The sequence below is a fragment of the Lampetra fluviatilis genome, chromosome 37 (genome assembly GCF_964198595.1).
Source record: "Lampetra fluviatilis chromosome 37, kcLamFluv1.1, whole genome shotgun sequence".
Lineage (NCBI taxonomy): Eukaryota > Metazoa > Chordata > Hyperoartia > Petromyzontiformes > Petromyzontidae > Lampetra > Lampetra fluviatilis.
The window spans coordinates 56453-83244 of record NC_136311.1 but is presented as its reverse complement, the minus strand read 5'-3'; the positions used below and the strand labels follow the sequence as shown (position 1 = coordinate 83244).

The window sequence follows — 26792 nt, the reverse complement described above, 5'->3', positions numbered from 1 at the left end:
TTGGTCGAATACAATAATATAATTAAAATATAATATATTTAGTTACGCCGCCGCTCCGCGGAGGGAGGGGTTGTCGCCCGCTGGTGACGTCATGTCATCTCCCCCGCCACTCCCTTTGGCCTGAGATCACGAGATCTGAGGAGCTGCAGCTCTTCTCGTCACTCGTTGAGTTCCGAGGTGAGATATTCACAATGTGGTGGTTGTTGTTGTTTACCAGGGTAAAGTATCGCTTCTTCTCTCTCGTAGGGATATCAATTGAGTAGCAGCAAGTATGGAATCGATGTCTAGGTTAGAACATTGCAACGCGAGGCCTAGCCATGCAGGGCTTGCCTTCGCTTGGTTTAATTTGCTTACATTTTCTTTTTAAATTAAATCAGTGTTCACCTGGCTGACTACTTTAACTCACTAAGTCTCATTACTCTAATTCAGAAGCGTCCTGCCCAGTTGGTTTTGCAGTCAGTGTGGGGGGGGGGGGTGCTTCTGCGCGTAATCCTCGATTGAGTAATCTGCAGGAACTTTTTCAGTATTGGAATGTTTGGATGCCACCAGTCCAGTAGTTTAACTCCGAATCAGACATCAAAGCATTCCACTATTATACTCACCCACCCACCAACTCGCCCACCCACCCACCAACTCACCTACCAACCCACCCACCCACCAACCCACCCACCAACTCACCCACCCACCAACTCACCCACCAACTCAACAACTCACCCACCCACCAGCTCACCCACCCACCAACTCACCCACCCACCAACTCACCCACCCACTCACCCATTCACTCACCCATTCACCCACCAACTAACTCACCCACCCACTCACCCACTCACATAGCCACCAACTCACCCATTCACCCACCCACTCACCAACTCGCCCACCCACCAACCCACCCACTCGCCCACCCACCAACCCACCCACCAACTCACCCACCAACTCACTCACCCACCAACTCACCCACCAACTCACCCACCAACTCACCCACCCACCTACTCGCCCACCCATCCACCTACTCACCCACCCACCTAATCACCCAAACACCTACTCACACGCGCACCTGCTCGCCCACCCACTCACCCATTAACTTACCCACTCACTAACCACCCACTCACCCATTCACCCGCCCACCCACTCACCCATTCACCCACCAACTCACCCATTCACCCACCAACTAAGTCACCCATTCACCCACCAACTAACTCACCCACCCACCCATTCACCTACCGACTCATATACCCACCAACTCACCCATTCACCCACCAACTCACCCATTCACCCACCAACACACCCATTCACCCACCCATTCATCCACCCATTCACCCACCCATTCACCCACGCATTCACCCACCCACCTATTCACCCACACATTCAACCACCCACGCATTTACCTACCCACCTATTAACCCACCCATTCACCCACGCATTCACCCACCAACTCACCCATTCTCCCACCCACCCATTCACCCGCCCACCCATTCACCCACCCACCCATTTCACACACCCACCCATTCACACACCCACCCATTTACCCACCCATTCACCCACTAACCCATTCACTCACCTACCCACTCACCCACCCACCCACCCATTCACCCACACATTCACCCACCCACCTATTCACCCACCCACGCATTCACCCACCCACGCATTCACCTACCCACGCATTCACCCACCCACGCATTCACCCACCCACGCATTCACCCACCCACGCATTCACCCACCCACGCATTCACCCACCCACGCATTCACCCACCCACGCATTCACCCACCCACGCATTCACCCACCCACGCATTCACCCACCCACGCATTCACCCACCCACGCATTCACCCACCCACCCACTCACTCATTCACCTACCCACTCATATACCCACCAACTCACCCATTCACCCACCCACCCATTCACCCGCCCACCCATTCACCCGCCCACCCATTCACCCGCCCACCCATTCACCCATCCATTCACACACCCACCCATTCACCCACCCACCCATTCACCCACTAACCCACTCACCCACCCACTCACCCATTCACCCACCTACCCATTCACCTACCTACTCATATACCCACTAACTCACCCATTCACCCACCAACTCACCCATTCACCCACCCATTCACCCACCCACCCATTCACTCACCCACCCACTCACCTATTCACCAAACCACTCGCCCAATCACCCACCCAATCACCCACCCAATCACCCACCCACTCACCCACCTACTCACCCACCCACTCACCCATTCACTTACCCACTCATATACCCACCAACTCACCCATTCACCCACGAACTCACCCATTCACCCACCCATTCATCCACCCATTCACCCATCCACCCATTCACCCACCCACACATTCACCCACCCATCCACCCACACATTCACCCACCCACGCATTCACCCACCCACGCATTCACCCACCCACCTATTCACCCACCCATTCACCTATCCACCCACCCATCCATTCTCCTACCCATTCACCCACCCACCCATTCACCCGCCCACCCATTCACCCACCCACCCATTCACACACCCACCCATTCACCCACTAACTCATTCACTCACCTACCCACTCACCCACCCACTCACCCATTCACTCAACCATTCACCCACCCACTCACCGACCCACTCACCCATTCACCCACCCACCAACTCACCCATTAACCCACCCACCAACTCACCCATTTACCCACCAACTAAGTCACCCATTCACCCACCAACTAACTCACCCACCCACCCATTCACCTACCGACTCATATACCCATCAACTCACCCATTCACCCACCAACTCACCCATTCACCCACCAACACACCCATTCACCCACCCATTCATCCACCCATTCACCCACCCATTCACCCACGCATTCACCCACCCACCTATTCACCCACACATTCAACCACCACCCATTCACCTACCCACCTATTCACCCACCCATTCACCCACGCATTCACCCACCAACTCACCCATTCTCCCACCCACCCATTCACCCACTAACCCATTCACTCACCTACCCACTCACCCACCCACTCACCCATTCACCCACCCACTCACCCACCCACTCATATACCCACCAACTCACCCATTCACCCACCCATTCACCCACACATTCACCCACACATTCACCCACCCACCTATTCACCCACCCACGCATTCACCCACCCACGCATTCACCCACCCACGCATTCACCCACCCACATATTCACCCACCCACGCATTCACCCACCCATGCATTCACCCACCCACGAATTCACCCACCCACCCACTCACTCATTCACCTACCCACTCATATACCCACCAACTCACCCATTCACCCACCCACCCATTCACCCGCCCAGCCATTCACCCGCCCACCCATTCACCCACCCATTCACACACCCACCCATTCACCCACCCACCCATCCACCCACTAACCCACTCACCCACCCATTCACCCATTCACCCACCCACCCATTCACCTACCGACTCATATACCCACTAACTCACCCATTCACCCACCAACTCACCCATTCACCCACCCATTCACCCACCCATTCACTCACCCACCCACTCACCTATTCACCCAACCACTCACCCAATCACCCACCCAATCACCCACCCACTCACCCACCTACTCACCCACCCACTCACCCATTCACCTACCCACTCATATACCCACCAACTCACCCATTCACCCACCAACTCACCCATTCACCCACCCATTCACCCACCCATTCATCCACCCATTCACCCATCCACCCATTCACCCACCCACCTATTCACCCACCCATTCACCCACCCACACATTCACCCACCCATCCACCCACACATTCACCCACCCACGCATTCACCCACCCACGCATTCACCCACCCATTCACCCACCCACACATTCACCCACCCATCCACCCACACATTCACCCACCCACGCATTCACCGACCCACGCATTCACCCACCCACCTATTCACCCACCCATTCACCTATCCACCCACCCATCCATTCTCCTACCCATTCACCCACCCACCCATTCACCCGCCCACCCATTCACCCACCCACCCATTTCACACACCCACCCATTCACACACCCACCCATTTACCCACCCATTCACCCACTAACCCATTCACTCACCTACCCACTCACCCACCCACTCACCCATTCACCCACCCACTCACCCACCCACTCATATACCCACCAACTCACCCATTCACCCACCCATTCACCCACACATTCACCCACCCACCTATTCACCCACCCACGCATTCACCCACCCACGCATTCACCCACCCACGCATTCACCCACCCACGCATTCACCCACCCACGCATTCACCCACCCACGCATTCACCCACCCACGCATTCACCCACCCACGCATTCACCCACCCACATATTCACCCACCCACGCATTCACCCACCCACGCATTCACCCACCCACGCATTCACCCACCCACGCATTCACCCACCCACGCATTCACCCACCCACGCATTCACCCACCCACGCATTCACCCACCCACCCACTCACTCATTCACCTACCCACTCATATACCCACCAACTCACCCATTCACCCACCCACCCATTCACCCGCCCACCCATTCACCCGCCCACCCATTCACCCGCCCACCCATTCACCCATCCATTCACACACCCACCCATTCACCCACCCACCCATTCACCCACTAACCCACTCACCCACCCACTCACCCATTCACCCACCTACCCATTCACCTACCTACTCATATACCCACTAACTCACCCATTCACCCACCAACTCACCCATTCACCCACCCATTCACCCACCCACCCATTCACTCACCCACCCACTCACCTATTCACCAAACCACTCGCCCAATCACCCACCCAATCACCCACCCAATCACCCACCCACTCACCCACCTACTCACCCACCCACTCACCCATTCACTTACCCACTCATATACCCACCAACTCACCCATTCACCCACGAACTCACCCATTCACCCACCCATTCATCCACCCATTCACCCATCCACCCATTCACCCACCCACACATTCACCCACCCATCCACCCACACATTCACCCACCCACGCATTCACCCACCCACGCATTCACCCACCCACCTATTCACCCACCCATTCACCTATCCACCCACCCATCCATTCTCCTACCCATTCACCCACCCACCCATTCACCCGCCCACCCATTCACCCACCCACCCATTCACACACCCACCCATTCACCCACTAACTCATTCACTCACCTACCCACTCACCCACCCACTCACCCATTCACTCAACCATTCACCCACCCACTCACCGACCCACTCACCCATTCACCCACCCACCAACTCACCCATTAACCCACCCACCAACTCACCCATTTACCCACCAACTAAGTCACCCATTCACCCACCAACTAACTCACCCACCCACCCATTCACCTACCGACTCATATACCCATCAACTCACCCATTCACCCACCAACTCACCCATTCACCCACCAACACACCCATTCACCCACCCATTCATCCACCCATTCACCCACCCATTCACCCACGCATTCACCCACCCACCTATTCACCCACACATTCAACCACCACCCATTCACCTACCCACCTATTCACCCACCCATTCACCCACGCATTCACCCACCAACTCACCCATTCTCCCACCCACCCATTCACCCACTAACCCATTCACTCACCTACCCACTCACCCACCCACTCACCCATTCACCCACCCACTCACCCACCCACTCATATACCCACCAACTCACCCATTCACCCACCCATTCACCCACACATTCACCCACACATTCACCCACCCACCTATTCACCCACCCACGCATTCACCCACCCACGCATTCACCCACCCACGCATTCACCCACCCACATATTCACCCACCCACGCATTCACCCACCCATGCATTCACCCACCCACGAATTCACCCACCCACCCACTCACTCATTCACCTACCCACTCATATACCCACCAACTCACCCATTCACCCACCCACCCATTCACCCGCCCAGCCATTCACCCGCCCACCCATTCACCCACCCATTCACACACCCACCCATTCACCCACCCACCCATCCACCCACTAACCCACTCACCCACCCATTCACCCATTCACCCACCCACCCATTCACCTACCGACTCATATACCCACTAACTCACCCATTCACCCACCAACTCACCCATTCACCCACCCATTCACCCACCCATTCACTCACCCACCCACTCACCTATTCACCCAACCACTCACCCAATCACCCACCCAATCACCCACCCACTCACCCACCTACTCACCCACCCACTCACCCATTCACCTACCCACTCATATACCCACCAACTCACCCATTCACCCACCAACTCACCCATTCACCCACCCATTCACCCACCCATTCATCCACCCATTCACCCATCCACCCATTCACCCACCCACCTATTCACCCACCCATTCACCCACCCACACATTCACCCACCCATCCACCCACACATTCACCCACCCACGCATTCACCCACCCACGCATTCACCCACCCATTCACCCACCCACACATTCACCCACCCATCCACCCACACATTCACCCACCCACGCATTCACCGACCCACGCATTCACCCACCCACCTATTCACCCACCCATTCACCTATCCACCCACCCATCCATTCTCCTACCCATTCACCCACCCACCCATTCACCCGCCCACCCATTCACCCACCCACCCATTTCACACACCCACCCATTCACACACCCACCCATTTACCCACCCATTCACCCACTAACCCATTCACTCACCTACCCACTCACCCACCCACTCACCCATTCACCCACCCACTCACCCACCCACTCATATACCCACCAACTCACCCATTCACCCACCCATTCACCCACACATTCACCCACCCACCTATTCACCCACCCACGCATTCACCCACCCACGCATTCACCCACCCACGCATTCACCCACCCACGCATTCACCCACCCACGCATTCACCCACCCACGCATTCACCCACCCACGCATTCACCCACCCACGCATTCACCCACCCACGCATTCACCCACCCACGCATTCACCCACCCACGCATTCACCCACCCACGCATTCACCCACCCACCCACTCACTCATTCACCTACCCACTCATATACCCACCAACTCACCCATTCACCCACCCACCCATTCACCCGCCCACCCATTCACCCGCCCACCCATTCACCCGCCCACCCATTCACCCATCCATTCACACACCCACCCATTCACCCACCCACCCATTCACCCACTAACCCACTCACCCACCCACTCACCCACCCACTCACCCATTCACCCACCTACCCATTCACCTACCTACTCATATACCCACTAACTCACCCATTCACCCACCAACTCACCCATTCACCCACCCATTCACCCACCCACCCATTCACTCACCCACCCACTCACCTATTCACCAAACCACTCACCCAATCACCCACCCAATCACCCACCCAATCACCCACCCACTCACCCACCTACTCACCCACCCACTCACCCATTCACTTACCCACTCATATACCCACCAACTCACCCATTCACCCACGAACTCACCCATTCACCCACCCATTCATCCACCCATTCACCCATCCACCCATTCACCCACCCACACATTCACCCACCCATCCACCCACACATTCACCCACCCACGCATTCACCCACCCACGCATTCACCCACCCACCTATTCACCCACCCATTCACCTATCCACCCACCCATCCATTCTCCTACCCATTCACCCACCCACCCATTCACCCGCCCACCCATTCACCCACCCACCCATTCACCCACCCACCCATTCACACACCCACCCATTCACCCACTAACTCATTCACTCACCTACCCACTCACCCACCCACTCACCCATTCACTCAACCATTCACCCACCCACTCACCGACCCACTCACCCATTCACCCACCCACCAACTCACCCATTAACCCACCCACCAACTCACCCATTTACCCACCAACTAAGTCACCCATTCACCCACCAACTAACTCACCCACCCACCCATTCACCTACCGACTCATATACCCATCAACTCACCCATTCACCCACCAACTCACCCATTCACCCACCAACACACCCATTCACCCACCCATTCATCCACCCATTCACCCACCCATTCACCCACGCATTCACCCACCCACCTATTCACCCACACATTCAACCACCACCCATTCACCTACCCACCTATTCACCCACCCATTCACCCACGCATTCACCCACCAACTCACCCATTCTCCCACCCACCCATTCACCCACTAACCCATTCACTCACCTACCCACTCACCCACCCACTCACCCATTCACCCACCCACTCACCCACCCACTCATATACCCACCAACTCACCCATTCACCCACCCATTCACCCACACATTCACCCACACATTCACCCACCCACCTATTCACCCACCCACGCATTCACCCACCCACGCATTCACCCACCCACGCATTCACCCACCCACATATTCACCCTCCCACGCATTCACCCACCCATGCATTCACCCACCCACGAATTCACCCACCCACCCACTCACTCATTCACCTACCCACTCATATACCCACCAACTCACCCATTCACCCACCCACCCATTCACCCGCCCAGCCATTCACCCGCCCACCCATTCACCCACCCATTCACACACCCACCCATTCACCCACCCACCCATCCACCCACTAACCCACTCACCCACCCACTCACCCATTCACCCACCCACCCATTCACCTACCGACTCATATACACACTAACTCACCCATTCACCCACCAACTCACCCATTCACCCACCCATTCACCCACCCACCCATTCACTCACCCACCCACTCACCTATTCACCCAACCACTCACCCAATCACCCACCCAATCACCCACCCACTCACCCACCTACTCACCCACCCACTCACCCATTCACCTACCCACTCATATACCCACCAACTCACCCATTCACCCACCAACTCACCCATTCACCCACCCATTCACCCACCCATTCATCCACCCATTCACCCATCCACCCATTCACCCACCCACCTATTCACCCACCCATTCACCCACCCACACATTCACCCACCCATCCACCCACACATTCACCCACCCACGCATTCACCGACCCACGCATTCACCCACCCACCTATTCACCCACCCATTCACCTATCCACCCACCCATCCATTCTCCTACCCATTCACCCACCCACCCATTCACCCGCCCACCCATTCACCCACCCACCCATTCACACACCCACCCATTCACCCACTAACCCATTCACTCACCTACCCACTCACCCACCCACTCACCCATTCACTCAACCATTCACCCACCCACTCACCGACCCACTCACCCATTCACCTACCCACTCATATACCCACCAACTCACCGATTCATTCACCCACCAACCCATTCACACACCCACCCATTCACCCACTAACCCATTCACACACCCACCCATTCACCCACCCATTCAACCACCCATTCACCCACTAACCCATTCACCCACCCACCCATTCACCCACCCACCCATTCACCCACTATCCAATTCACTCACCCACCCACTCACCCACCCACTCACCCACCAACTCACGCATCCACTCACTCACCCACCCATTCACTCACCCATTCACCCACCCACTCACCCATTCACCCACCCACTCGCTCACCAACCCACTCACTCATGAACCCACTCACCTGCTCACTCACCTACCTGCTCACTCACCAACCCGCTCACCTACTCACCCGCCCACCTACTCGCCCACCCATTCACCCACCCGCCCATTCACCCACTAACCCATTCACTCACCCAATCACCCACCCACTCACCCACCTACTCACCCACCACTCACCCATTCATCCACCCATTTACCCACCCATTCACCCACCCATTCACCTACCCACTCATATACCCACCAACTCACCCATTCACCCACCCACCCATTCACCCACCCATTCACCCACCCACCCATTCACCCACCCATTCACCCACCCACCCATTAACACACCCACTCACCCACCCACCCATTCACCCTCTAACCCATTCACCCATTCACCCACTCACCCATTCACTCACCCAATCACCCACCCACTCACCCATTCACCCACCCACTCACCCATTCACCCACCCACTCACCCATTCACCTACCCACTTATATACCCACCAACTTACCCATTCACCCACCCACCCATTCACCCACCCATTCACCTGCCCACCCACTCACCTACCCACTCACCCACCCACCCATTCACCCACTAACCCATTCACTCACCCACCCACTCACCCATTCACTCACCCACTCACCCATTCACCTACCCACTCATATACCCACCAACTCACCCATTCACCCACCCTATTATCCACCTACTCACCCACCCATCCACCTACTCGCCCACCCACCTAATCACCCAAACACCTACTCACCCACGCACCTGCTCGCCCACCCACTCACCCATTAACTTACCCACTCACTAACCACCCTCTAATCCATTCACCCACTCTTCCATTTACCCACCCAATAACCAACCCACTCACCCACCTATTCACCAACCCACTCACAAACCCACTCACCAACCCACTCACCAACCACCCATTCACCCACCCACCCTTCCACCCACCCTTTCACCCACTCACCCATCCACTCACCCATCCACTCACTCACCAACCCACTCACCAAGCCACTCACCTGCTCACCTACCCGCTCACTCACCTAACCGCTCACTCACCCACCTGCTCACTCACCCACCCGCCAACCCACTCACCCGCCACCCCACTCACCCGCCCACCCACTCTCCCGCCCACCCACTCACCCATATTCTTATGGTCTTTCGGTAAAGTCACATAGATAGGTTCAAAGAAAGTAACAAAAAACTACGTTGTTTCGATTGCAACACAAGCGTTCATCATCCAGAAGAGGGGGTTAGCTTCTAAAGGGTTAGCTTCTAAAGGTAAACTGTTTATAAATGTTTGAAATGGGCGTAGCCCAAATGTCAGCAGCCAATGTTAATGTAAGTGGTGGGCAGCGACCGCGACGGTGGTGGGTTTTCCCACCAATCAAAGGGCTGCCTGGTAAAAATTAAATTTGAGACTGATGCCATCCAAGCATCCACTCTACGTCCATCCTTGTGGAAGAGGTTCGTGGATGAAATGTTCGTCATCTGGCCACATGGCCGACCAGCTCTGAACCAATTCCTCAACCACATCAATTCCATACACCAAGCCATCAAATTCACCATGGAGGTGGAAAAAGATGGCAAGCTACCATTCTTGGATGTTTTAATCGAAAGGAGACCAGATGGCTCAATGGGACACTCTGTCTACAGGAAAGCCACCCATACGGATTCATATCTAAAACCTGACTCCCACCACCATCCTTCCCAGAAGAATTTCCTCATCAAAACTCTACACCATAGAGCTCGATGTATTTCCGACCATCATCACCTAGCCAGTGAACTGAAACACGTACACCAGGCTCTCAAGATGAATGGATATTCAGACTACACAACCCATAAAGATATCACCCCAACCGTTGGGAAGGAACCATCTGAGGACCCAATCAGAACCATCACCTTGCCATACATAGCAGGGGTCACCAAAAATATTTCCAAAATCATGAGCAAACACAAGATCCAGGTGCGATTTAACACAGTACATAAAATTTGTGATCTGATCCCATCTGTGAAGGATGTGATCCCTGCCATGCAATACCCTGGCGTCTACAAACTAAGCTGTGTCTGCGGCAGTAGTTACATTGGGGAAACAAAGCGACATGTCTCGGACCGTGTTCGTGAACATAAGGCAGATCTGAAACATAGTAGGACCAATACCTCGGCCGTGGCTGATCATTGTTTTAATGCGGTGGGCTCACACGAAATTGATTTCTCTAAGACGAAGGTACTTTGCAAACCCACTGGCTATCAACAAAGATTTCTTCATGAAGCCATCCATATATATAGACACAGACACCATTTCAATCGAGAAGATGGGCATAAACTAAGCAATCATTGGAAGGACGTTATGAATCAGTTTAAATCGTAACTGGCTGTGATGTTCCCATCCTACCACCTTCCGATGTTAGTTGTTATTTTAGGCTCTCTGATGTTAAATTAACAGGTTCAATTTCTCACCCTAACACAGCCACCTCGCTCACCGAGCTCGAGGTTTTTGCTTTGCGATCTGCCATTAACATGCTAATCTCTCACATTAACATAGCCAGCTCAGGGTGCCCGCCGTGGAAGCTACTGAATGATCTTAAATTATCATGCTAATTTTTACCGAGCAGCCCTTTGATTTATAGGAAAACCCACCACCGTCGCAGTCGCTGCCCACCTCTTACATTAACATTGGCTGTTGACATTTGGGCTACGCTCATTTATGAACAGTTTACCTTTAGAAGCTAACCCTTTAGAACCAAACCCCCTCTTCCTGATAACGAATGCTGGTGTTGCGATCGAAATGTCGTAGTTTTTTGTTTTTGTTATTTTCTTTGAACCTATTTACGTGACTTTACCAAAAGACCCAAATAATATATTTTGAGTGTTTATGTTCACACCCTGCTCTGCAGACTGTGAGTGGGTGTGTGATTGAGTGAGTGTGTTAGTCAGTGTACGGAGCGGTAGTTTAGCGGTTATCGCGCTGTTCTACGAACCTGGCTACCCGAGTTCGATTCCAACTCACGTCCAACACCAGCGACGATAATCTAAACCAGTCCTTGGCCTCCCCTAGGTTGACTCAGACTGAAATGAATACCTGGTGCGGTGTGTAATAAACATTGCCACTAGGGAGACAATGGCAGCTATACAGGGGATCTTGTGAGTGAGTGGATTTGACTATGTTCGTGGTTTGACTGAGTGTGTGATTGAGTGTGTGTGTTATTCTCTGTGAGTGAGTGTTTGTTCCTGGCAAGAATTATTAAACATCACCTTGCCAGACATACTAAGGAGAAGCTTGCGGAGGCCCCAATGTAATTTCAGACCAGGGCAGTCCTACACTGATGCCATTTTCTCAGTCCGTATGCTACAGCTGAGGTGTAGAGAATTTTTACATGACCTGCATCTCATCATAATAAGAATACAGTGAGGGGAAAAAAGTATTTGATCGCCTGCTGATTTTGTACGTTTGCCCACTGACAAAGAAATAATCAGTCTATAATTTTAATGGTAAGTTTATTTGAACAGTGAGAGACAGAATAACAACAAAATCCAGAAAAACGCATGTCAAAAATGTTATAAATTGATTTGCATTTTAATGAGGGAAATAAGTATTTGACCCCTCTGCAAAACATGACTTAGTACTTGGTGACAAAACCCTTGTTGGCAATCACAGAGGTCAGACGTTTCTTGTAGTTGGCCACCAGGTTTGCACACATCTCAGGAGGGATTTTGTCCCACTCCTCTTTGCAGATCTTCTCCAAGTCATTAAGGTTTCGAGGCTGTCGTTTGGCAACTCGAACCTTCAGCTCCCTCCACAGATAGCAACAACGGAGGGCAGAGGGGCTTCACTCACAACAACAAGCAGAGCGCCGGGCAGCTAAAACGCAGTGAGTTGGCACAGTGGTCACAATCGGTGCATCGGCCATTCATCTCAGTCAATAAACCTGGGTCTGTTCCATGACCTTCTGCTAGTGGGCCTTTGGCATGCCACATGGCCTCAAAGTGCACCTAGCATGGCACAAGTGCCGTGGTGACATAATTGGCACTTCGTGGAGAATGGCGGCGGAGGTTGTTGTTTGTCTGTGTGAGTGTTGTGAGTGGGACAGTGAATGTGTTAGTCTGTGTTGTGTGAGTGTGTGAGTGTGGCAGTGAGTGAATGGGCTAGTTTGAGTGTTAGTCTGTCTGAGAGTGTGTTAGTCTATGAGGGACATTGAGTGTGTTAGTCTGTAAGTGTCTTAATCTGTGTGAGTAAGAGTGTGAGTGAGTGTGTTCGTTTGTGTGAGTAAGATTAATTGAGTGTGAGTGAATGGAGTCTACATTTTCTCCCTGTGGTGGTCATATAGATCTGACAGAACCGGCAAAACCACTTCAAAGGCTATACTAGTCCAGCCATCGGCACTGTGCGTGACAAAAAAGTAGCTACGCTTGATTTTAGTGTCAAATATTATATACAGTACAATATACACTACATACAGCATCTTAAATAATGATCCGGCAAAAAGGGCGTGTAATTCAGCATTCGAAGGAGCACCGATCTCAAGGTTGCATCAGTTCGGCCATCATCAAACACCTGTTGTTGAAACAATAGTTTTGAGATTGGAATGCTAAGTACGGCACAGTAAAAACGGTAACTTTTTACAGTAGGATATTTATTTTTGTCTTTGTATGTTTATTCCAATTTGATAGTAAAACATTTTAAAACACAAAAAGCACATGTACACAACACCTTAAAACAATGTTATAAAAGAATGTGAAAATATAAGCTATTTTAAATTATGATGTGATTATCTGGCATTTTTTTAAATGTGGTGCCCCCTTCCCCCCCGAAGCTGCTGGATAATCAATTATTACTGTAGAGGACCTCGTCTCCTGAAGAACAAGTTAGATTCCAGAGGTCTGTTCGTAAGTCTATTTGTTCCTAAGTCCAACTTTACTCCTGTCGGTTCCAAACGTGTTGTGCAGAACAACCACGCGAAGACGGAATTCACTGTAAGGGCTGATGCCGTTTATTAACACTGTTCACACGACATTTACTCACACCAGAGGTAGGTGTTCTCTATTCTTGGTCCTTATCCTGGACCCCCGAACTCTATTATTATCCTCCCCTCGGCTATCCCTTGGGGCTCTCTCGCTCGTCTGCACCGGACGGGGGTTCATCCAACACTGCCCAGCGACGAGGAGAGAGAACCCTCTCTCAGCTGGTTCTTACTCAATACTCGGAGCCCTGCTCTCGGCTATCCCCTTCGCTCTCCCTCTCGTCTGCACTGGATGGGGGTTCATCCAACACCGCCCGGCGACGAGGAGGGAGAGACCTCTTCCAGCCGATCCTTATCCTGGCTCCCCACAACGACCCCGCCTTCATCACGGGGGTCCCCCTTAAGTACCCCTTTAGCCGCTCCTCCCCCTAGCTCGGACCCGCCTTTGTTCCCGAAGGGTACCCCCTTACCGCACCCGTGATTGGACGTCATCCTCCGCTGTCAACTCGCTCGCACTTCCCTCTCTTCGCCCCCTCGTGGTTGCTAACAATACTCCGCTACACATGTTGTACGGCATATACACTAAGCATGGCGAATGGCTTTAAAAATTGTATAATCTCTTGTAGATGTAGATGCCACTGGTTTTTCATGTTTTGCAGATGTAGATGCCACTAGTTCTTTATGTTCTGCAGATGTAGATGCTAACTCCCTTTGGTGCTCGTGTTTCCTCTCTACTCTTGAAAAAGTTGCCAAGAGATGTCTGCACAGTTCCTCTCTTTTTCTATTCATAAGTTAACATGTAACAGGCAATAGCATCATGTTCGTGAAAAGCACAGACATGAGCTTTCAGTAAATCTGATGCAATCTATGTTGTAGTAAAATGTCATTGCAAAGGAGTGCCTTTTTTCAATGGTTTTACTTAACTTGATTCCTCTGTTTGTCGTCGTCAAATCTTGTAATCAAAATTTCGTCCACTTCCCGTTGTCCAATCAATTCCACATTTTGCACACATACTCAGGTCCTGTGACAAAGCATGCCTGTGAAGTATTGGAAAATGACGGCAGGAAACTCCTTGACGGGAACACACTTCTTTTATTAAATCTTGACTCGTAACAATACAACGCGTGGCCTCTCTTCTCACAATGCGCTTCTCTTGACTCTGGATTCTGTGCTGCCGGCTCTCTGTGCCTCGTGTAGACTCCGCGCCTCGGCTACACTCCTCTCTCGCCTCGTGTAGACTCTGCGCCTCTGCTACACTCTCCACTCGCCTCGTGTAGACTTTGCATCTCCCTCTGGCTACACCGTATGCATACTCGGCTCGTGTAGACCTTTCTCTCTCGCTGGCTACACCGTATGCATACTCGGCTCGTGTAGACCTTTCTCTCTCGCTGGCTACACACTATACATTACTCAGCTCGTGTAGACCTTTCTCTCTCGCTGGCTACACACTATACATTACTCAGCTCGTGTAGACCTTTCTCTCTCGCTGGCTACACACTATACATTACTCAGCTCGTGTAGACCTTTCTCTCTCGCTGGCTACACACTATACATTACTCAGCTCGTGTAGACCTTCTCTCTCTCGCTGGCTACACACTATACCTTACTCTCTCTGCCTCTCCATTACTCTCCTCTCCGGGCTCTATCTCTGCACCTTCGTCTTCATTCTTAGATGGTTCCACTTCTGCCCCCTGCTCCTCTGTGCATCACCTTATATACCCCTTCTTCCCGGGAGACGGAGCGGATGCGGACCTCAACGTCGGCACCGCTCCTCAGTTACCCAATCCCCACGCGCTATCCCTACGATCCGGTTCCGCTCAGCGCGTGTTTCCACTCCCCGACCAATCACACCGCGCTGCTACCCGATCACTCCCTCTGGGCGCGTCACCGGCACACAGCCAATCAGCAGCACTACCCCCACCCGCGCACTGACGCCTGCTCCTCCCCGTCAGCGCGCGTCACCACACACACCCCCGTACATACGCGCTGGCACACGACATATACACCCAGCGCGTATCACCACTACATCACCCCCTCCCACATAGCTCGCAGCCGGCCCGGCTGCTAACAACAACCAACCGCGACGATAAAACGACAACCAACAAAAAAAAAACCCCGTAACCCCCCGAGTGTGCCCCGTAACATAACACAACAACAACAACAACAAGAATAACTATGTACAGATTGACAATGAACCCGAAAAGTCAACAATAACACGATACGAGCAAATTCGAAACGAACGCGCCCCACGTCCCTGCGACTACACGCAGTGACGAGGCGCTCCAACTGCCCCGACTCCTCACGAGGCAGGTCATGCAAAGTAGCACGACCTGGCGCGAGTCCGTCTGGCTGGTCCATCGTATGGGGCGGGACACTGACGACCGTCCGGCGGTTCCGGCTGCTCCAGACGGCGCGGAACGGGCCTGAAAGGGCCGGCCCCGCCGCGGAGATCCGGCCGCCGGTGATCGGCAGCTGTCAGTTCCGAGACACCTGGGAGCAGATCAGGCGAAGATACGTGTGGATCAGGCAGAGACATTTCCCCCTCTGGGTCGCCGGTCACGTCACACGCCCGGCCATCACGACACAAGGGGAGGCCATATGGAGGCGAGAACGGTTTCAGTCGGGAGGGGTGAACGTACCACCGGCGCTTTCCCCACTTTATCTGAACGCACTGGGGCCGTGCAACGCGCACGACCTCCACGGGTCCCCTCCACGGTCTCAACAATTTAGGCGACGTAGCCAAGGGTGCCTGAGGGCAATGCAGCCAGGCCCTGTCACCTGGTTTCCATTCGTGCATGGACACCTTCCGTGCCCGCAACCGTTCATTAGCAATTTGGCGAGCCCGCGAATTAAGCTGCGCGGCCTCCCTTGCCTCTGTCAGCTTGTGAATATTAAACTTAATATGTTCTGCCAAATTAGAATTAGTTCGTGGAGCGGACAGGCCAAGTTGCGTTTCTATTGGCGGGTCAGCTTCCCGACCGTACATCAAATAGAATGGGGAAAACCCCGTAGCTGCATGGGGGGCCATTCTATACGCGGCAAGGACTCCCGGGACCTGCAGGTCCCAATCTACATGTGCCTCGCACACCTGCTGGCACAGCATGGAAGTCAAGGTTTTGTGGAGTCTCTCCACCATCCCGTCAGTCTGCGGGTGGTACGGGGAGGTACGCACCTTCTTGGTCCCCAACAGATCGCACACCTCTTGCAACAATTTACTCGAAAAATGTTTACCTTGGTCGGTCAGCAGGCGTTCGGGAGCCCCCTTGTCCAGGACATAGCCCTGGACGAAGGCATCCGTCACAGCCGCTGCCGACTGGTTAGCGAGAGGCCACGCCATAGGCCATCGGGTAAAGTATTCGACCCCCACTAACAAATATTTATTCCCTCTCGGCGTGACTGGGAAGGGCCCCAAAATATCGAGTGCAACGAGCTCGTTGGTACGCGAGACCTGAATAGATTGCAGCGGTGGATTAGCTGCCACGGCCGGTGGTTTACGCCTGGCGCACTCAACGCACCCCTTCAGAATATGCACCACATCACTTCCCATTCCCGGCCAGTAATAGTCACGCTGAAGCAGGGCAAGCGTCTTATTAACTCCCAAGTGCAAGAGGCGTTCGTGTGCCGCCAAGACAACCCTCCCCCTCACAGCGGAAGGCACCACGAGTGCGTTCCGCCGGGACAAACTGTCCCATTTCAATAACACGCCCCGCTCAAGTACATAGGAGCCGGTACGCTCCTGGTCCCCCTCGGGACCCCCAACCTTGCGGCGCAACGCTAGCAGCGAGCTGTCCGCCATCTGGAGGCGGCCCCATTCGCTGAGCGACAGCGAGAGCAGCGAGTCCCGACCCTGAGAGGCAGTGGAATCATCCCCGATCGGTGCGCCCGCTGTCGCAGCCAGTGCCCCCATCTCCCCCGCAAGCGTCGGTTTACAGCGCGCCGATCCCGACAAACACGCGCATTCATCACAAGGCAACAACCGCGACAAGCAATCGGCATTCGTGTGTCGCAACCCCTTACGGTACGTAGTCGTAAACTGATAGTCCTGGAAGACTTCCAACCAACGCGACAACTGGCCCGAGGGCTGGGCGACCCTCAATGAATACTGTAGCGCCGCGTGGTCCGTTCGGACTGTAAAGTGACGACCATAAAGATATGGCCTAAACTGCTGCACAAAAAAAACAATGGCAAGCAGCTCGCGACGGGTGACACAGTAGCGCTGCTCCGCCGGAGACAACACCCTACTACCGTAGGCGACAACTCTTTCGACACCCCCAACGACTTGGGATAGCACCCCCCCAATGCCCGTGTTGCTAGCATCCGTGTCCAGCAAAAAGGGACTGGCAAAATCGGGATAACACAAGGGTGGGGCACCCACCAAGGCGTCCCGGAGGGAGCGAAACGCGGCCTCCTCCTCCGGTCCCCATTTGAACTTCACTCCCTTCGCCGTTAGAGCGTGCAAGGGTTTTGCAATAGTGGCGAAGTGCTCAACGAACCGCCGATAATAAGAAGCAAACCCGATGAAACTACGCACGTCAGAAACGGACGTAGGTGTCGGCCACGAACCGACACAATCCGTCTTCGCGGGATCGGTGGAGATCCCCGAAGAATCGACAATGTGACCCAAGTATCTAACGGACCTACGAAGGAGGTGACATTTGGCCGGTTTAAATTTCAACTTAGCCGATCGCATTCGCAAGAACACCCCTCTCAATCGCCGGAGGTGTTCCTCAAACGTTTTACTGAAAACAATGACATCGTCCATATAAATCAAGCATGTATCCCACTGCAAGCCCGACAAAACCAGCTCCATAAGTCGCTGAAACGTCGCTGGAGAGGAGTGAAGTCCCATGGGTAACCGGTTAAACTGGAACAGCCCCCATGGAGTCCGAAATGCTGTCTTAGGTTTCGACTCTTCGTCGAGCGGCAACTGCCAAAACCCCGATAACAAATCAAGAGTCGAAAAATATCGCGCACCAGACAATGCATCGAGGGACTCATCCATCCTGGGGAGCGGATACGCGTCAGCCACAGAGATCTTATTCAGGCGACGGAAATCAACGCAGAATCGCAGGGACCCGTCCTGCTTCTTAACCAGCACAATAGGCGCTCCCCACGGGCTAGAGGAGGGCGAAATAATATCGGCTTCTAGCATATCGTTAACAGCCGACTGAACATGTTCCTTCTCCACGGGACTCAGTCGGAAGGGATTTAGCCTGACCGGCGCCGCATCGCCCGTTTCAATGTGATGGTGCAACAAATCCGTGCACCCAATGTCATACTTATGTTTACTGAATACATCAGAGAATTCAATGAGCAACTCGCGCAGCGCACCCACCTGCGCCGCCGACAAATCGTCCGAGGCGGCACATAACGAATGGACCCACTCAAGGTCTTCCCTTGGCTCAACGTTCCGCGCGGGGCTCGAGCCCACCTGCGCAACCAACCCATCATCCCCAGGGACCTGCGCCGCGTGAGCCAGCACGGTGCCCTGCGGAATGATAGCTGGTCGCGACCCCGCGTTCAAAACCATCACAAACGGATCCCTGTCAGCCCGCACCAAAGTGTGAGCCACCGATAAATCAAGACCCCCGACAGCCTTGTTAGAAGGACCCAAAAGCATACTCTGTCCCGAAGCCTCCCTCACCCATGGTTTCCGCAACCGGAGGGGAATCAACATCTGTGAACCCGGGGGCACTTGCACTGTCTGCGTCGCCACCGCTTGTATCGTAGCGCACGCCGTCCGAATGTCAGTAGGGCCCGTCAAAAATGAAATCCGGCGACCCGATGGCAGTTCAATGCATCGTTGATCGATAAGAATTTTAATGGGCATTTTAGCCAAAAAGTCAGTGCCCAAAAGACACGGAACTGCCAACGAAGACGAAACGAAAACGGGTCCCGACAATTTGATATCTCCAATGCAAATGGACGCCCTAACCTGACCGATAATGCCCAACGATCCCCCGTTAGCGGCGTAAAATGGCACATCCACTGGAAGCAGCGGACGACATTGGACCGGAAGAATATTATAAATGAGGTCCGATATAATAGTTGCCGATGCCCCCGTGTCCACTAACACCCTAATCTCAACCCCATCAATAGATCCCGTAACAACGGACGAACCCGCCGAAGCAGCCACAATTCTATGCCCCAATTCCGCCCATTCAATGTCTCCCTGGTCCCGGCCGAACCCCCCTCGCCGAACCGAATCCCCGAACCTTAACCGGCCCTCCTCCGCCGCAACGCGGCGTCCCATGTGTGCCGAATAAACAGGCCGAGCGTGTGAGGTGCCGCGACTTGCCGGGGATTGTAGAGATGACTTGGGCTCTCGGTCGTCGTCCAGCCGAGCTCCCATGGCGCGCTGCCGCGGAGCGCGGCACCCGGACGCCACGTGGCCCCGGAGGCCGCAGTTATAGCACGTGACGAGGGTCGGAGTAGATCTTGGTTGCTCCGACTTTCGGCCCGATCGCAGAGGCGACCGGGCCCCCGGCCTCCAGTCCCCTGGTCGTCCCGTGGCGAACGCCTCCTCTCGTGGGCTGACGACTTGGGGTTCGGCGACCACCAAACCCGGGGCTGCGACGACAGCAGCGTTGCAACCAACGCCTTGCTTCCGTTGTAGGGCCTCGTGCGCTTGAATACTCGTGGCGACTCCCAAAGAAGAAATATCAATCTCGTCAGCTGTGTTGATAGGGACCCCCAGGTCCTGCGCCAACTTGAGCAGCTGCTCCAAAACCATCGCGTCTTGGCCCTCCTCGTCCATCCGAGGGAACGCAGCATCAGCAAGAGCCAGCAACGCTGTGCGATAGGCCAGCGCGGTCTCTGTGGCCGTTTTCCGTCTTGCGTAGAACTGATGGCGGCACGTAGAGGGAGGCCCGTAGACCCTGGCCAACAACCCCAGCGCATCCTTCAGCGTGGAGCGGTCCGACTTCCGTGCAGCCCTGAAGGCCGCGAGCGCATCGTCGTCCAGCATGGCGGGCAATGCCCGCAGCGCCGTAGCATCGGACCACGCTGACATCTCTTGATGGGCCAAAAACCTTCGCTGAAATTGGCCCCAGTCTCCGCCTTCCGCCTTGAAGGCTGACAACGTGGGCAGGCGCTGCTGAAAAATGAAGTCATCCGCCTCGTGGTTCCTCTCCGCCTGTCCGTCGGTGTCTAAGATGGCGGCTCCAGCAGCAGACGTAAGATGGCGGACCCCCTCGCGCGCTGATGACGTCGATGCGCGCGCTTGGGAACCCACCACCACGTGGCGCTCGCCGTTCCCGCCAAAAGTAGGCCCAGGCGCAATGGCGGGAATCCCCCATTCGTTTTGGCGGGAATCTGCGGGGCGACCTTGTAAAATGTCCCCCACCGTCCCCGCTCCTCCCGACGAGCTGATCTCCGCCAAGATGGACGCGGCGGCGAGCAGCAGCTCCGCCAGTCGGGAGTGCGCCTCACGAAGCCCGGCGTCTGTCCCCGGTCGCTCGGCCGGCGCCGTCGACGGACCCTGCAGCGTGGGCAAGTCCTCTTCCTCACCCCCCGCCACCAGCGGCCCCGAGTCGTCCAGGTCTTCCTCGCGGTCAATCCCGTGGGTCCTACGGGTCTTCCTCGTCTCCATACTTGGAAGCCCGTTTCACTTCTGACGCCAGATGAAGTATTGGAAAATGACGGCAGGAAACTCCTTGACGGGAACACACTTCTTTTATTAAATCTTGACTCGTAACAATACAACGCGTGGCCTCTCTTCTCACAATGCGCTTCTCTTGACTCTGGATTCTGTGCTGCCGGCTCTCTGTGCCTCGTGTAGACTCCGCGCCTCGGCTACACTCCTCTCTCGCCTCGTGTAGACTCTGCGCCTCTGCTACACTCTCCACTCGCCTCGTGTAGACTTTGCATCTCCCTCTGGCTACACCGTATGCATACTCGGCTCGTGTAGACCTTTCTCTCTCGCTGGCTACACCGTATGCATACTCGGCTCGTGTAGACCTTTCTCTCTCGCTGGCTACACACTATACATTACTCAGCTCGTGTAGACCTTTCTCTCTCGCTGGCTACACACTATACATTACTCAGCTCGTGTAGACCTTTCTCTCTCGCTGGCTACACACTATACATTACTCAGCTCGTGTAGACCTTTCTCTCTCGCTGGCTACACACTATACATTACTCAGCTCGTGTAGACCTTCTCTCTCTCGCTGGCTACACACTATACCTTACTCTCTCTGCCTCTCCATTACTCTCCTCTCCGGGCTCTATCTCTGCACCTTCGTCTTCATTCTTAGATGGTTCCACTTCTGCCCCCTGCTCCTCTGTGCATCACCTTATATACCCCTTCTTCCCGGGAGACGGAGCGGATGCGGACCTCAACGTCGGCACCGCTCCTCAGTTACCCAATCCCCACGCGCTATCCCTACGATCCGGTTCCGCTCAGCGCGTGTTTCCACTCCCCGACCAATCACACCGCGCTGCTACCCGATCACTCCCTCTGGGCGCGTCACCGGCACACAGCCAATCAGCAGCACTACCCCCACCCGCGCACTGACGCCTGCTCCTCCCCGTCAGCGCGCGTCACCACACACACCCCCGTACATACGCGCTGGCACACGACATATACACCCAGCGCGTATCACCACTACACCTGTATCAAAATCGGCATCAATTAATAAATTATTTAGCTACTTTAAAGCAATGTACATTTTGTATGGACACCTTATTATTTATATATATTTGTGTAGGTCAAAAACTGTGGAATCGGCTCGCACACAAAGCAGGTGCTGCGTATCTCAGGCGCCATTGACGTACTTCTCGACCGTGAGTTAAACGAAGTTGTTAATAAAACCGTTGTTTTTAAAGAACTTTTTTAAAGGAGTTTATTCATAATCTACACGAAAAATGTGATGGTTATACATGAAGTAATGTTGACTCTATACGGTAATTTTTTAACATTGCCATTAAAGTGGCTGCCATGTGTGCCTTTGCCTTTCTGCAGTTCTCCCCAATGTCTTTTTTAATTTTTATTTTGTTTACTTTACAGTACACTTGCACACTACAAATCACACTCACAAGTCACACGCAACATACATGTACAATGCACACACAGTACAGGAGATGCTTGAATATCACAGGTTTATTGTTCGCGGTTTTGACCTATTGCAGGCAACCTCTTTGTATACCAATTTTTATATCACGAAGGTTAGTTTTGGCCTTTCACGCGGATACAGTACCAAGAAGTACTGTATCAAGAAGTACTGTATCATTGGCTCATACCGTGGGCGAGGCAGGCGAGGGACGCGAGGCAGTCAGTGGCACCTCAACCTTTGCCGTGCAAGCATCTTGCGGACAAAGACAGACTCCCCATATAGCCTATTAAAACCATTTCCCGTTCCGACGACGTACGTGGACTTTTTAAGTTTTTCTTTTGATTCCGTACGTTTACGTCATCAGAACATAATTTATTACAAACAGAATCAAATCGATTCTGAATGGAATCGCGAGTAAATGGCCATGCCAGAGGGTGTGTGATACAGTTTGGCGCTGGCTATCATAGAGTACAGTCAAGTCGCTATGGTTCTCTGTGGTGAGTACAGTACAATGTTTTTAAAAACAGCAGCGCTACGCCTCTCTAAATTAAATTAACGCTAACCGCTTGCACGTTCCGAGATTCAGCAGTGAACAAGACCTTCTTTGATACTTGCAGACTTCTCAGAACGGGAAGGGGTTAATATTGCCTTCATTAACTCCTTGATTGTATTGTATGAGTGAGTATTGTATGTAGTATCTGTGAGTTTTGTGGGTGTGTATGTACTATCTGTCGTAGTTTATCTGGCTACATTAACTCGTTGCGAGTGAGTACAGAAACCCCTTGGCTTTCATGGGTTTATCGTTCACGGTTTCGACCTGTCGCGGGCAAGCATTCTGTTTTTTCAATTTGGTTATCACAAGTGGTAAGTTTTGTCCTTTCGATGATATACACGGAAGTATCACTCGAAGCTTCTCAAGTGATGGTGTTGTGTTGCTGAAACCGTGATGCGGGGCGGGCGAGGGATGCGAGGCAGTCAGTTGCGCCTTTGCCGTGTAAGCATTTCATGGACAAACAAAAAGACACAGATCCCCCGTATAGCCTTAACAGACTGTTTGGACAAATGCTGTTAGCGAGCACTTATGAAGGCCAGCAAAGCACATGAGGGTAGGTGGCAACACCACGCCTGGCCGCTTTTGTCTCCCCAGTGTGTAGTGTTTTATGTGTGGGTGAATATTGTGTGAAAGAGTATTGTGTATGTAGTGTAGTATGTAGTATCTGTAGTAGTTAATTTGGCTACATTAACTGATTGTGATTGAGTATTTTCTGTGTGTAGTGTTGTGTGTATATGTTGACACAGTAGGGGGCACAGCTAAGGCATCTGCCATTCATCTCAGTCAACCAATGGCACCTCGGTCTGTCCCATGACCTCCTGTCAGTGAGCCTTCGATACTTCACGTAGCCTCAAAGTGCACCTGGCCTGGCACAGGCGCTGTCATGATGTTACCATCACTTAGTGGCGAATGGCGGGTATTGGTGTATATGTAGTGTCTGTAGTAGTTAATCGACCACATTAACTCATTGACTGTATTGTGTGTCTGTGTAGAGGTGTGTATAGTGGGGAGCGGTAGTGCAGCAGCTAGCGCGCTGCGCTATGATCCCAAAAACCTGAGTTCGATTCCTGCTCACGGCCAACACAAGTGACGATTATATGAATCAGTCCTGGGCCTTCTCTGAGTCGACTCAGTCTCAAATCAGTACCTAATGCATTATGCCACTGGGTAGACAAATATGTGGTGCTGACCATTCATCCAAGGGGATGAATGGTCAACACCCACACCTTTGTCTAGCACATAAGAAGGCCAGCACATCCTTATGTGCTGGCCTTCTTAGGTGCTCGCTTAAAAGTACTTGCCCCAACAGTCTGCTAAGGCTATGTGAGTTATTTGAAATGTGTATGTGTATATTGTGTGTAATTTGTATTTATATCTGCAGAATAAATCACATGGAGAAGAGAGCCTCGACACAGTCCAGTTCTAAAAGGCACCAATGTGGCCAGTGTTCATACAGCACGGATTGCACTGAACACTTTAAGCGGCACCAGAGAACACGCACAGGTAAGAAGCCCTTCAGGTGCAATGCGTGTGAGAAGGCATTTACAAGGTCAGAAGTGCGAACTAGGCATGACAAGATCCACAAAAAGAGGAAAATGAAATCACCACTTGAAAGTCAGTGGTGCAATCATCCCATCTCTGTACGAGTACCTCGTGCAGTTTGTAAACATCATTGGGAGACAAAAATAGCCGGGCATGGTTTTGGCCACACTACATCTGTGTGCCATGCCAGCATTAATGGGTGCTTTCAACACTTGCACAAACAGTATATTTTGTGTCGGTATACTCGTGTCGGTATACTTTGTGTTCAAGTGTGTAATAAGTACATATATTGTGTGAGTGTACTGTGTGTGTGTAATGTGGGGAGCAATAGTGGAGTGGTTGTTGTGCTGCGCTCTGAACCCGAAAACCCAAGTTCAACTCCTACTCAGGGCCTGCACCAGTGACGATGAACCGAACTGTTCCTGGGCCTCACCTAGGTCTACATATCCTAAAATTATGTGTAAGCATCGCCAATTGGGAGACAAAGGCAGCCGGGCATGATGCTGGCCACCCACCCCCTCGTGCAGGCCTTCATAGGTGCTCGCTAAAAGGACTTGCCCCAACAGTATTTTATGGCTATAAAGGGGATCCTTGTCTTGTTAATGTGTGTGTATAATGTTATGTATATCTGCAGAATCAAGCACATGAAGGAGAGAGCCTCGACACAGCCCGGTGCTAAAAGGCACCAATGTGGCCATTGTTCATACAGCACGGATAGCAATGGACACTTGAAGCAACATCAGAGAACGCACACGGGCGAGAAGCCGTTCAAGTGTATTGTGTGCAGAAAGACATTTTTACAGTTAATACACCTTCAAAATCATCAGAGAACGCACTCAGGAGAGAAGCCCTTCATGTGCACTGTTTGTGGGAAATCATTTGCTCGTTCAGAAACTCTTCATATTCATCAGCGAACACACACGGGTGAGAAGCCCTTCAAGTGCACTGTGTGCGGGAGGGCATTTGCTCATTCAAAAACTCTTAAGAATCATCATAAAACACATACAGGTGAAAAGCCCTTTAAGTGCACCGTCTGTGAGAAGGCATTTTTA

At 53.0% G+C, this 26792-nt stretch overlaps 1 long non-coding RNA gene across 2 annotated transcripts; it reads left to right on the top strand.

Moving 5' to 3' along the window:
• LOC144945185 (uncharacterized) lies at positions 1–26736 on the top strand. Of its 2 annotated transcripts, XR_013639631.1 has the most exons (6): positions 1–177; positions 13367–13503; positions 14579–14661; positions 23301–23376; positions 25580–25701; positions 26375–26736. It is a non-coding gene; the product is annotated as an uncharacterized LOC144945185 (long non-coding RNA). The 2 variants fall into 2 exon arrangements; XR_013639632.1 differs by lacking the exon at positions 13367–13503.
• Positions 26737–26792: the final 56 nt, after the last annotated feature.